General features: G+C 52.0%; 1 long non-coding RNA gene across 1 annotated transcript; it reads right to left on the bottom strand.

Annotated features, from left to right (window-relative positions):
- Nucleotides 1–5,421: 5,421 nt before the first annotated feature.
- Nucleotides 5,422–12,383, bottom strand: LOC119106023 (uncharacterized). Its single transcript, XR_005095088.1, has 3 exons — nt 12,265–12,383; nt 7,584–7,701; nt 5,422–6,791 (listed from the first exon to the last, which is right to left on the bottom strand). It is a non-coding gene; the product is annotated as an uncharacterized LOC119106023 (long non-coding RNA).
- Nucleotides 12,384–12,432: the final 49 nt, after the last annotated feature.

Genomic DNA, 12,432 nt, shown 5'->3' with positions numbered 1-12,432 from the left:
CTGAGCCGGACTTGGGACCAGTATCCTAGAATTGCCGGCATTGGGTGTAAACGAACACCCTATGGCACATAATTTTTCACTCCTTCTCCCCATATTTGATGTGAATTTTTCACTTCGACCTGATATTGTCTAACCACGCATCAAACCCATATTTCCCTTTCAGAGGTTGTCGGATTTAATCCCAAACCGAGCCCACCCAAAACAATCAACAATAAACAAGGCTACCCGCACCCTGGACACCTATGGCCGTATCCTGCCTCACCTACATCTGAATCACGCCTATGTACGCACAGGCCAAGGGCCACATGTACCCTCAAGCCCGAGAGCCCCTGCGACTCCAACCGCTTGCACGCATCAGATTTGGTTTGTTTACAAAGTGCAACACAATCTACAGCTTTGTGCCGCATGCAAGGTTTTCACGCTTCGCCAATTTTTGGGTACCACCACGCAAGCACCACACCATCAAAGCGAAGCCTGATACAAACACGAGCAAAGATAGACAGGGAATTTGATTCCGCGTATTTCTTTTACCCGAGGAAACTTCACCGCTAAATTGCACCACTCCTGAGATGTAGGAGTGAAAAATTCAAGAAATGCCTTCTTAATGAAATCTTAAAGCTAAATGTCACTATTTGAGCAGCCAATTTCACATGGTTTTAATCAAATGAGTTGATTACACACTTTGACAAAGAACTCAAGTCTTTATATTTACCTAATTACTTTTATTTTCTTGACCTCATGCGAATGTGATGTAGCTATATTTTCCCTTCCTTTCCCGTAACCTTTAAAATGCCATCTGTGGCTTAAAATGTTGACCAATTTCTCTGCAAAATGTTCTAACTGCAAACTTGCCCATATTTTATGCATACGTTGGATTAATTCGCCAGACGTCCAAGCATGTTTGATGTGCACCGAAAAGTGAACAATTCATAGGGAATGGAAGGAACAATTTGAAGCACATAACTTTTTTTTACTGCCATCTTTGCCTTGTTCAACCTCTAGTAAGCCGCTACCTTTTTTGGGTTCGTAACGTGACTAACGTCACGTTTGGGTTCGTGACGTTTTGGGTTCGTGACGTGACTGACATGACGTGAGTAATGACAAATCCAACCCATTCCAGTTCCACTAAATCGCCATGTTGCATTATCCTGCCGTACATAGCTTTGGGACAGACCTGGCGTAGCTAATGCAGAAGTGTTTAGGAGAGAAATTCTGCATTTCGAAGCTGTTTTATCACGCAGGCCTCATCTTACTTATTTGCACTTTAATCTTGTAGGCTGGTGGATATTAGTTATATTTTTATTTTGTGGGTGGGTTGGATGACTCTGTCTGTCAGCGAACCATGCGAAAGATACTGGCTTTTTGTGTGCGGGAGCAGAAAAAAACCTGCTCTTAAAAAAAAAAACAGTAGATTTCTCCTATGGACCACCTAATTACTAACTTTACCTGCCTTCAACGCATGATATGTTACCAAATTTGGCCGTTTCTGTTTTGATCCATGGAGTTTTGTTCATAAGATGAAACAAATTATGATGCCGCAAGACATGTAATTAAACTATTTTGTTCCATACTTTTGATTATTTGCCTCAAAATTGCTGAAGCCCCATGCCCGTTTTAACAAAATGTTGTTTGTAGTTGTCATTGTTTGCTGACTGGCAAATGATTGTTATGTACTATGCACAATATTCCTTAACACAGCAATACTCTCAGCTGCATAGCAGTTACAATCTGAGGTAGATACTAGTTTTTAGCAACTAATCAGGCCGTCCCATTTTAAATGCGAAGCGAACATCTCAAATTTGAAGTCATTTAATATGAATAGCCAAACCTAAATAGACGTCTTTGCTGCAGCTGGAAAGGCAAGGAGCAAAACTGCTTTTGTGACCATCTATAAGTTATGTTACGTTTGGAGGAGAGGAACTGCTTCATGGAGCATACCCATTATTGTCGTTGACAGGCTAACCAAGACAATTAGAATAAGTTATTCAAAGTAATTTGAGCGGTTTTGAGTAGCGTGTTGTCAACGTAATGCGGTGTCAACAATCTGACACAAATAGATTGAACACAATTTATTTTAAAAAGTTCAAACCATCCAATCATAAGTTCCATCATGTTTAATCACATCTGCCGCTGTCAAGAAAAAGGTGAGGTGAGTTGGGATGATGTTAAATATATGGGCTACTCTAAACTGGGTTAAGTTGGTTAATTGCATCACAAGTGGCAGTAGGAATTTTGCAAGAATCAGTGACTCACAAATGCTGCTGTGACACAAATAGGTTGCTGTGCTGTAATGCAAATACGAGATGAGGTAATGATTCTTTAGTGTATGCTCAAATTGATTACCTTTATGGAAATAAACATTACTATTTTACAAGAAACAGTAACATAATATTTGTGTTTCCTGACCCATCTTCATCGGTGTTACACAGTTTTTGGTGCTGATCACACTATTATGAAATTGCTATTCTGTCATGCATTCTGTTTCAGTGATATAACCTAGGAGATTAAAAAACAAAAACAGTTTTGGCATGCTTATGATATTACATTCATGCCAACTTTAAATGTAGGTCTTTGTTTGCTGGAGCATTTTTCACTGACTGATAAGTTCCAACTTTTTGAATTAACTTTTCCATTCCTGCACGGTCTTTTTGTGATGTAATTTTTCACTCCCACCCTGGTTCAAAAGCGATTCTATCTCACTGTTTCGAACCACCTAGCTCAGCAATGGCTCCTGGTTGACCTGAATTTGGCAAGATATTGTAGCTAGGAGGCACTCAAGTGTGAGTGTACAAAAGGAGTATCCCAAAAATTCCCTGGAAGAGATTTCCCAAAAATTCAAAGGTTGAGCCCAGTGCTTTCCGGGGGCAAAAACATGCGCCTTGCTCCCCCTGACTGCCAACTGCACCCTGCACCCTAGGAGTGCAACTGCACCTTTCTCCCCTTTTGCGCCGCTCCTGGATGTATGGATTGATATCACTCAAATACCCATCGTTTATGAGCCAATAAAGCGTCATGGCTTAATCTTGCAATCATACCGACGGGGCCTAGCTGTTTACATCCCGTTTATCACGTCCAAATACCAGGATCGCGATACATGGTACAAACTGATGGCAACTATCAACACTGCATTAAAGTGGAAATCACCAGCATCGCATTATACTCATCACCAGCGCTGGTGGTGAATCAATGCTGATGTATGCGTTACCACGGCTCCACGCCCATTGTGGCACAATGGCTAGCCCATCAACAGACGCGACCCGGGCCTGGTGGTATTGCCCGCGCGAGAATGACCTCATCGACCGCACTGTTATCATCTGCACATGGGCTTCAACCGTGTCCATTTTACAGCTGTTTTAGCACCCATCCGCATTTGTTATGCAAAGTTTTATTTGCCCTCCCACTATCGCCGAGGCGTTGGAAAATTGACGCACCCAACTAACACCCAATTTTCACGGTTTGCGGGGCGATTAAAACAACATGGCCTAAAGAACTGTTGCTTGTTAGCTTCATATTTGCTCCGTTTCTTGCTGCGGGCAAATAACATGCATGCACCTTGCAGTTCTTGTGGACGTCAAGATTTGCAAGCTCTTCTGCATGGACACACAAAACCGTCAACAGAATTTAACGTGCTGCTATACTGTCTTCTGCCTCGCCAATGCAAGGAGAATAAAGTTAAACGTTATTAACGCGGCGAACAGAACTCAATTCCTCTACCTTTGTTTCATTTCTGTTTTTGCCGAACGGCGCAACACATCCCTGGAGATTTTTGCCAGTCACGTCTGTTTAAGCGACCGCACCAAATTTCGCCAGGCTGGGAGCTCCCTCAACGTCCATCCGCGAGGCTGAGCCAAATACGGATTGTCCGCCCCCAGATAAATGACCCTCCAGTTGGCTCGCTCGGCTCGCGCAGCTCGGAGCAAAACAAAGGGAACGAAACGAGAGAAAACCGCTCTTCGTTCGCAAAAAGGATTGTGCGGTCTGAATGGACTGTCCAGAGCCTACATCCACTCGTAAAGCTCTCAGTGGTTGCCAAATGATCTCCGTGATGCGCCGGACCGCCCGCATGTGTCTCGCGGGATGCTGCACGCTGCACGCTGCATGCTGCTGCTGACTTCGCACTGAGGTGGCCGACGCGGGACGCAGGTCCGAGACGCGAGTTAGGGAAGGTTTGAGGGCGGGTCACCGAATGGTACGATCGCTTGACTCGACCTGTGCATGTGTGCTTCCTGGCAACGTGCAAGAACGACGGTCTGCTTTCGACGTCCGACGCTAAGCCCTTCACGGAGAAAAGGGCGAAGGAGGAAGCAGATGGGCGTCGAGAACCGCAACCTCCGCTGATGCTCCGCAGACGTGTCCCTCTCGTGAGGCTCAGGGAGCTCACAACCACCTCAAGGCAGGGATATGTTCGGAAGCTGCCCGTGTGAACTGCTCGGAGAACATTTTTAAAGCGTTAAAAAGTGGAGAGCACTGACCTTACTGCCGGGTCGCGCTGCCAGCTCACCCTCGGAGCCGGCCAAACAGCACCGGATACCTCGGCCGCAGCGCGCGGCACACCCATCGGTCTCTCATCTGGCGCCACGTCAACGGCCATCAAACCGAATAAATTAATTACCACCCGGTGGTCGGCCAGCGTCACTGTCCGACGGTATACCCCCTCTTCGCTGGCAGCTGAGTCAGGGGACCAGCCCCCCCCCCCCCCTCGGCAAGCTCCCCCACCGAAGTCGATCTGCGCCCATCTGGCTCGCGGCGGATCCCCTGAGGGCATCGGTCGGGGGGAGGTGACCGATCTTAAATCAAAGCCAACTCATCTCCATTAGGCGCATTGTTATTCCGCGCGGCTCCATTTGGTCGTCTCACCTTTTCCGTGTTCGTGCTCGGCCGCGGAGGGGACGGCGGGCTTTGGATGAGGGGAAGGGACGGGCGGGACGCGGCGCTCCCCGGCTGAAAGCAGGCCAGTGATGCTCAGCCCAGACCAATTGAAAAAAGCTCCGGGGAGCGGGGCTGTGACGGCGCCATTCCCACCGGGGACGCGGTGACTGACAGAAAAACATCTCTATTCAGAAAAGGCTGGGCATTTATTGACGTTTTGTCTACCTCCGAGATCACGCTGTGTGCGTGGGCTGCCGCTGTGATGTGGTTGCTACATTTGTTTGCAGCCGTTTTAGGGCGTAGAGAATAATGGCGATGATAAAAACGGTGAAGAATTGTATGAAGGCGCTCGAAACCGGAATAATTGTATTGGTGCACGGGGTTTTAGGGCTATACTGTCACACCATATACATAACAAGTCCTTATCGAACTGATATGTTTCAATCATCACTTCATATTCAGAGTTCAACGTGTTCCATAGCCCTTGCGGACGCCGCCTTTTCCAATACAGACAGCAGCATTTCACGCCCTTCACCATATGCACACACAATATCCATTCCAGGTTATATTTTTCCATTCGACACGTATGTACATTGAACAATGGCAGCATTATGACTGGGCAGACCGGCCGCTCAAGCTTAGGATGGGAACAAGCATTCACAGAAACGTACCGAACCGGGATGTGTAACGAGGACTCGGCAGGAACACGTTAGTTGCGCGGCTCGTATCTTCGACCAGGATACACAGGCCCCACAGGTCAGGTCAATGTCAGGCGGCTGTGGTAGCAGGCTGTCGAAGGGCGACTGATCCAGTCTGCAGGATAGCTTGGCGTGAGATATAATTGTCATTGTGTGGCGGAAGATGTCTGTCACACTTGTCTGGGTGGGCAACGACGCGTAACGACGTGTGCGAGGTGGCGCTGAAGCAACCCTGTGAAAGCCATGCACAACGACCGGCACTGAGTGCCTTTGTGTGACTGAAACGCGAGCGTGGCTGAACCCTCGACCTGGCGTTGACACCGACGATCGACGCACGCAGGTCACGACGGTCAAGGGTCAAGGTCAGCCGTGGCTTGTCGTTGGGGGGAGGGGGGGACGCGGTTCAGTATGAACAGCGACGGAGACAGTGCTGGGCGCGCTCGACCGAGGAAGACAGCTCGTCAAGTACTTAAAATCATGGCCACAGTGGGATTCGTATCGCAATGGCGAAAGAGCGGTTGAGATTGATGGCTTCCACAACTGCGGGGACAAAGCGAGCACATCATCATGTTCAAATAGACGCACTAACTCGCACGCCCCTGGCTTAACATTGCATGGGTCAAGAATGCGACTCAAGGGTAGCGTATGTCACAGCGAGCTTCACAGGCATGGCGAAGAAACCCGAATGATGGCACCAATTATGAACAGAGTTCCACCGACCACAACCATAGCTTGGGTGCTAAGGGCGGGCGGGAGGGAACAGCAGAGCAAACGAAGACAAGCTAGTCAACAACAGTGTAACGCCACGGTATTGCCTTGGCACAATCAACTTAACACGATGAGAAAACGGCAAATACGCACGCAAACACATCACCGTGTACCGAGCCAACACATTCGGCGTCAGCACGTCTGTCTACTCCTCTATTTTACACGACATTTACGTATGCACTATAGGACTAACCGGTCCATCAAATACGTATGATATCACAGCTTTCACGTAGCAGGTCACGGGGTCGTCTTCACTGCAGCGCGGCGCTCTCCAGCTGCAGGTCACACCCGGCACAACGCCGCTCCTCCGATTGGACGTCGCTGCTCCAATCAGCGGCGGTGGCGGCCGAAGCAGGACCTTGCTCAAGGTCATTGCACCGGTCAGGCCCCCTTGCAGATAATAATGTTGTCGTCGCCAGCAGGGGACGTATTGCACTATGGCAGACGGCGATCATTCTGCAACAGGGGTGTCCTTTGTTAGTGGCGTTGAAAGCAGCTCCGCAAAAAGTCGGGCACTTTCCGTCGGGCATCTCGCCGTCGGGCATCTCTCCGTCGGGCATCTCGCCGTCGGGCATCTCTCGGTGAGTTTGTTGTGTGTCACATGACTTTGGCACCGCATGACCGGCGATAGCTGACTCCTCGTCCACCGCGCATCTAGCGATAAGAAAACGAACCCTGACCTGCAAACATGCCTGCCAAAGCAGGAAACACTCGTAAAAACACTGCGCAATGTGCCTTCCTGTTGATCGCATAGGCCCATCATGGAGTTAATGGTGAGCAGCACGCCATGCTAATCGCGAGCTCAGGACCTGAGTTGAGCATTTCTGGTCGAGAATAAGCGTCGCGCCCACCGATTGCTGCACAAGTAGACCAAACAATGGGACGGCGTATCAGCACCGCATCGGGCGGGCAGCGTCGACAAAACGGGAAGACGTCATTTGTAGTGCGCAGCCTGATGCTGACTCGGCCTTAAAAAGTATCATACGCGGAGGCCAGTCGTTTTGGACAGGCGTCCCGTGACACTGGACAAAGTTGGTGTCGTTAAGCCTCTGATAGTGATGTACGGCCTTACATCGAGGTGACAGTGGTGGCGCTATCGCGCGCCGATCTTGCCAAGTAATTGGCAGGATTAATTTCCTGCAGCATCGTGCCGTGGAAGGGTGTTAAGCTGACAAACCACCCGGCCAGCTCCGGCGGGCGGTGTCGGTCGGCCGGCCGGCGGTCCCCGGGAGAGAGACGGCCGCTCACCTCAGTGGGCAGGAGCGCCCGACCGGAAGTCAGGTCAGAGGTCGGCCGGCCGGGCCGGAGGTCACGCCCTCACACGGGCGACACGTACTCGGCCGGCGGGACGGAGCCGGAACTACCGCTGAAACGAGAGACGAGACTAGTGAATGTAAATACACGACTAGTGAACAGAAAAGCATGGCTGAGGAACGGAGATATACGCCTGGGGGACGGAGAGATGTCAGTGGCGAAGGGCCTCAGGTACAGCTTGGAAACGGAGAGACGTCTGGAGAACGAAAAGAGAAGACTACGGAACAGGGGGGCACGACAGAGTGGGCGGAAAGGCACAGGAAAAGAACAGGGGGAAAAGATGGGACAGAGACGGGAGCTGACTGAGGAACTGACTTTCGCTAGGTTCGAGGCAGGGATTGCAGGAGAACAAAATAGTATGTGAATACTGAAGAGAGCCGCGCTATCGCGGCTCTGTTAACTTCCCAGACTTCCCACAATAAACGTTCCACAGCAGGCAGTGTTTGCATCCGCACGCCAGGCAGCAGCCGCGCGCGTCCTTCTTTTTTGGAAAGGAAGAGGAGCTTGGAAACTTTGAGGCGAAGAAACTTTTGGAGAACGGAAAGAAAAGACAAGAGAAAGAAAACGCACGACAGAGGGAGCCTTCTTGCCGCTTCTCGCCCTTTAATTCGCTTTCCTTTCTCGTTTCTCAACCACATCGAACTGAAATGCAGCTGCGGGCTCGTGTCTCAGGCTTTCCCGCTGTCAACGAATGGCTGGAACGCCGCAGCAGTGCTGCTCATATTGAAGCCGGGCGACAACCAAGAACGGTCTGCTGCACCGGGCTACAGAATAACTGGCGTGTGGTGGAGAGAACATCGGCTGGGCGCAGGCCGTGAATATCCCAGGCCTCTGCATGAACCTGAAGAGCGTGTGGAATGCCAGGCACGAAGCCAGGGACGTTGCTGGGGGGTTATCAGTCATTGTGTCATCGGTCGAGTGGCCCTGAACGCAGCAGCTGATCAGGCTGCCCTCTCGCCTGGCAGAATTCGGTCATTGTTTCCACGAACAAAAACGCGCACCGCAGCGCTCCATATGGCAGGAACAACTTGCCATCCGCGTACCCAGCAGGAGAGGCCGTGCAAGGACATCGCAAACTTCCCTTCCACATCGCGGCGGCCGAGGAAGGCCAGCGGTTCCCTGAAGACAGGTGTTACCGTGTTGACCTGAATTTGTCGCTCGTGGCGCCGCCTCCCTTGCTCCGAGTCGTTTGGCATGGCACGTCGCCTGCCTGTCGGATAGCATCAGCGAAGGGCGGGTATCGCTCGGCCGTTTCCTTCCAACATTCACGCCTTTGTATGCGTGCTGGCGCCATGCCGCCGAGTATGCATCGTTGCGCAAGATGTGCAGTAATAAAGTGCACCGATCCAGGTGTCAGCTAATCTGGGTTGACATCTTATCTCAGCCATCGTGTCACGCACGTCGTAAACGGCACGCAATATGTCATCCAGCTCCAAGTTTGGTTCGCGCGTGGGACGCGTTTCGCGATAATGATTTCAATTATTTCGGCAGCCCGGCATATCTGGTGCAGATTATGGAATTCGAAAGTCGTTCGTAAGATATTCGCCTACGCGCTGCCTGGACACGAGGTTGTGTAGTAGATAGCGCGATATAGCCTGGTTGGCGGTACGTGTCTATAAATAACCAGCCTTTTACGGTTTAAAACAACACCGGCGAGCGAGCCAGAATTAGAGCTCATACGCCCGTCAAAGGAGCGCAGTGGGTGAATAAGCAAAGCTCCGAATATTAACGTTCAACACCTTTTTTATCCTGCTTTTGTAGCTCGCTGTACTGCAGTCATTGGATGCTTCGGCCGTAACCCATGAGAGATCAAAGGTGCACGCAGGTAAGAGTTTTTGGAGGGGAAAGGATAGAATCACTGACGACCTCGCCCCACAGCCATCTATGCATTTGTATCTCACTATTTTGACCTACCTTCACTACCGAACGTCCTCTGAGCGTTCATTTTGGTTTGTTCACGCGCCACATATGTATACATCTCCCCACCTATCCACCACCACCTGCACCTGCAATGCGTATCATAGATTGCAGTGATTGTTGCAGCCAGCGCTGGCTATCCCCGTCCTCCAATTAGCACCTCAGCTGCCCCCAACGGGATCTGAGTGACAATTACCGCACACGAACCGTGCAAACGAACAATCTAACGATGCACAGCATCTGAAGCGGCTGCTGCTATTGTTTGTTTGACCACTGCTGTAGGTATGGCCACACACACACACACACACACACACACACACACACACATACATATATATATATATATATATATATATATATATATATATATATATGTGTGTGTGTGTGTGTGTGTGTGTGTGTGTGTGTGTGTGCGTGTGTGTGTGTGTGTGTGTGTGTGTGTGGTGTGTGTGTGTGTGTGTGTGTGTGTGTGTGGTGTGTGTGTGTGTGTGTGTGTGTGTGTGTGTGTGTGGGTGTGTGTGTGTGTGTGTGTGTGTGTGTGTGGTGTGGTGTGTGTGTGTGTGTGTGTGTGTGTGTGTGTGTGTGTGTGTGTGTGTGTGTTTGTGTGTGTGTCTGTGTGCATGTACGTGTACGTTATCAGGATTTCTCGAATTGCCATCTGCGAGGCTTGGGAATGGCCTCAAGAATCAACGTCAAAAGGTCGTGATTCGACACTTTCGTCCGACGTGGCCTGTCACAGCGGCGCAGCATCACGATGCAGTGAAGTGGCGTGTGCTGCCGTGTTGCTGTGGTCTGTGCCAGGTCAGTCCCAAGCCACCCCATGGGACATGGACCGACTTGCGCCCGGGATGGGCATGACAACCTGTGTGAGCTGTTGCCCGTGTTGATCTGTGCTGCACCATAGCCAGTTACCTTTCGTGACATGTTGACCCACGTGACCTGTGTCACGTGACTGCCGTAACCTGTGTCACGTGACCTGTGTCACGTGTGGTGATATGGGGTGAAATGTGGTCTGCGGTGGTACCTCATCTCACGTCAATGACCTGAAGCATCGCCGTGGCTGACAGTGCACCGTGACCCGATATCCAGCCAGTGGCTGACATCTTGCAGCCTGAAATCGGGCTAGAGCTCAACACCTCGATGAAATCGGAAGTCTTATCGTAGCCAAATACCCTGTCGTTGCCTTCCATCCTATCGTGATTTGGTACCGAGACATGATGCCAGCGCCCGTGACGTTGTGCCAGAACATGACACTCAATCATTACCTGACAGCCCTCCACAACACCTGCCAGGGTCCGACGTCTTGTCTCATTTGACCCCATCCTGCGACTCAACGACCCACCATAACCTAACACCCTGACACGACCCGAGGTCGTGTTTCAGTCTGACACCATGTTGCGACCCCCAGCATACCATGACCCGACCCCCGGTGGAGAGCTCCGCCCCCGCGCCGAGTCAGGGCCTGCGACTGCGCGCGCTGTGGCCGCCCCCGCCCGGCGCGACGACACAGGTGTCCGCGGACCCGGCGGCCGGAATGCTAATGTGGTCCTGGCGTGACTGAGACGCCCTGGACAGCATTCTTGCGGTAGATAGAGCGCCTGTCGTGCGCCCACCGAGGAGGCCGAGAGCGGGACGCACGCACGCAGAGATGACATCTGAAGCAAGTCTGGTGGCGGCAGGTCGAGGTCGAGGTGGTCTGGTCGAGCAGGTCTGGAGGCGCCGAGGCGGGGACGCCTGGCGGTGGGCAGGCTACCAGGACATCCTCTAAAGGAGCAGGCCTTAGGCGTCTCACACCCGCCCCGCGACACGCAGATGAATGCGGAGCCGCTGAGGACGGACGCGGGCGCATCCGTCGGCAGGAGCGACGCCTTTGCCGGTACTGCGATGCAGCTTCCCCATTTGGGGCTCTGCACCCGATGGCCAACGCGATGCGGCGCTGTTTTGACGGTGTTGGGTCGGTAGCTGCTTATCGTGCCCGCTCGTCAAGCGGCCGTCTTCACCCCGAGCCCGGTGACACGCTGGGGTTGCGTCAGATTTGTCCCTCGCTCCGCTGCCCGAGCGGTGTCGTGACACTAGCCTTGAATTTGCGGTGCCGTGAGATCACGTGTAACAGCGCGTCCTTTGCAGCGCCTGAAGTGTACCAGGTGCTGTGTGGGGCGTCCCAGGCGGAGCTGAGGCTGTCTCAGCGACCGTCGCTGCGGTTGACACCGGAGCCGGGCGGAATGTCCCGGACGGGTGAGACCTGGCCTGACTTCCTCGCAGTGAAGCCGGCCTACCTTGGGAACCGCCGCCGCGGTACTGACGTAATCCGAGGAAATCGCGCACATGATGTATGTGAGCGCATTACAAGGTGGCATTTTTGCGACTCGACTGATATAGACATTAGACCTGTCCAGTCTGGTGCACAACCGAACCACTCGAGAGCGGTTTTTTGAGGTGGGCTGGGCCAGTGGGTCAAAGTTTTCTGCTCGGGTAGCCGTGCAAAATGCGGCAGATCAATTAGAAGTAGTGGAAAAGGCTGGGCAAAAACAAGTGGGACGTGACAAGCGGTACAAGGGACCACCCTGCGCCCGCTCGTTCGCTATCTGGCCACCTTGATGAAACGCCTGCCAGCTGGGCAAAAACTGGTGCAATTTGTCCACCTGCCGCTGATTGATGTCGAGAGAGCTGATTCCCTACCCTATCGCGGGACACTCACTCTTTGTATGCGGCGGCGTATGAGGCCATCTCCACAGGCATCTGTTGTCGCGCCGTCTGCTGACTCTGCTGCACGTGCTGCTGCTGCTGCTGGTGCTGCTGGAGGTGGTGCTGCTGCTGGGCCGACAGCTGCGTCTGGGTACACGTCCGGGCGCCGCTCCAGCGTCGA

Source organism: Pollicipes pollicipes, unplaced genomic scaffold, assembly GCF_011947565.3.
Source record: "Pollicipes pollicipes isolate AB1234 unplaced genomic scaffold, Ppol_2.1 Scaffold_6138;HRSCAF=7277_pilon_pilon_pilon, whole genome shotgun sequence".
In the NCBI taxonomy this organism is placed as follows: Eukaryota; Metazoa; Arthropoda; class Thecostraca; order Pollicipedomorpha; family Pollicipedidae; genus Pollicipes; species Pollicipes pollicipes.
This window is presented reverse-complemented; position numbering and strand designations above follow the sequence as displayed.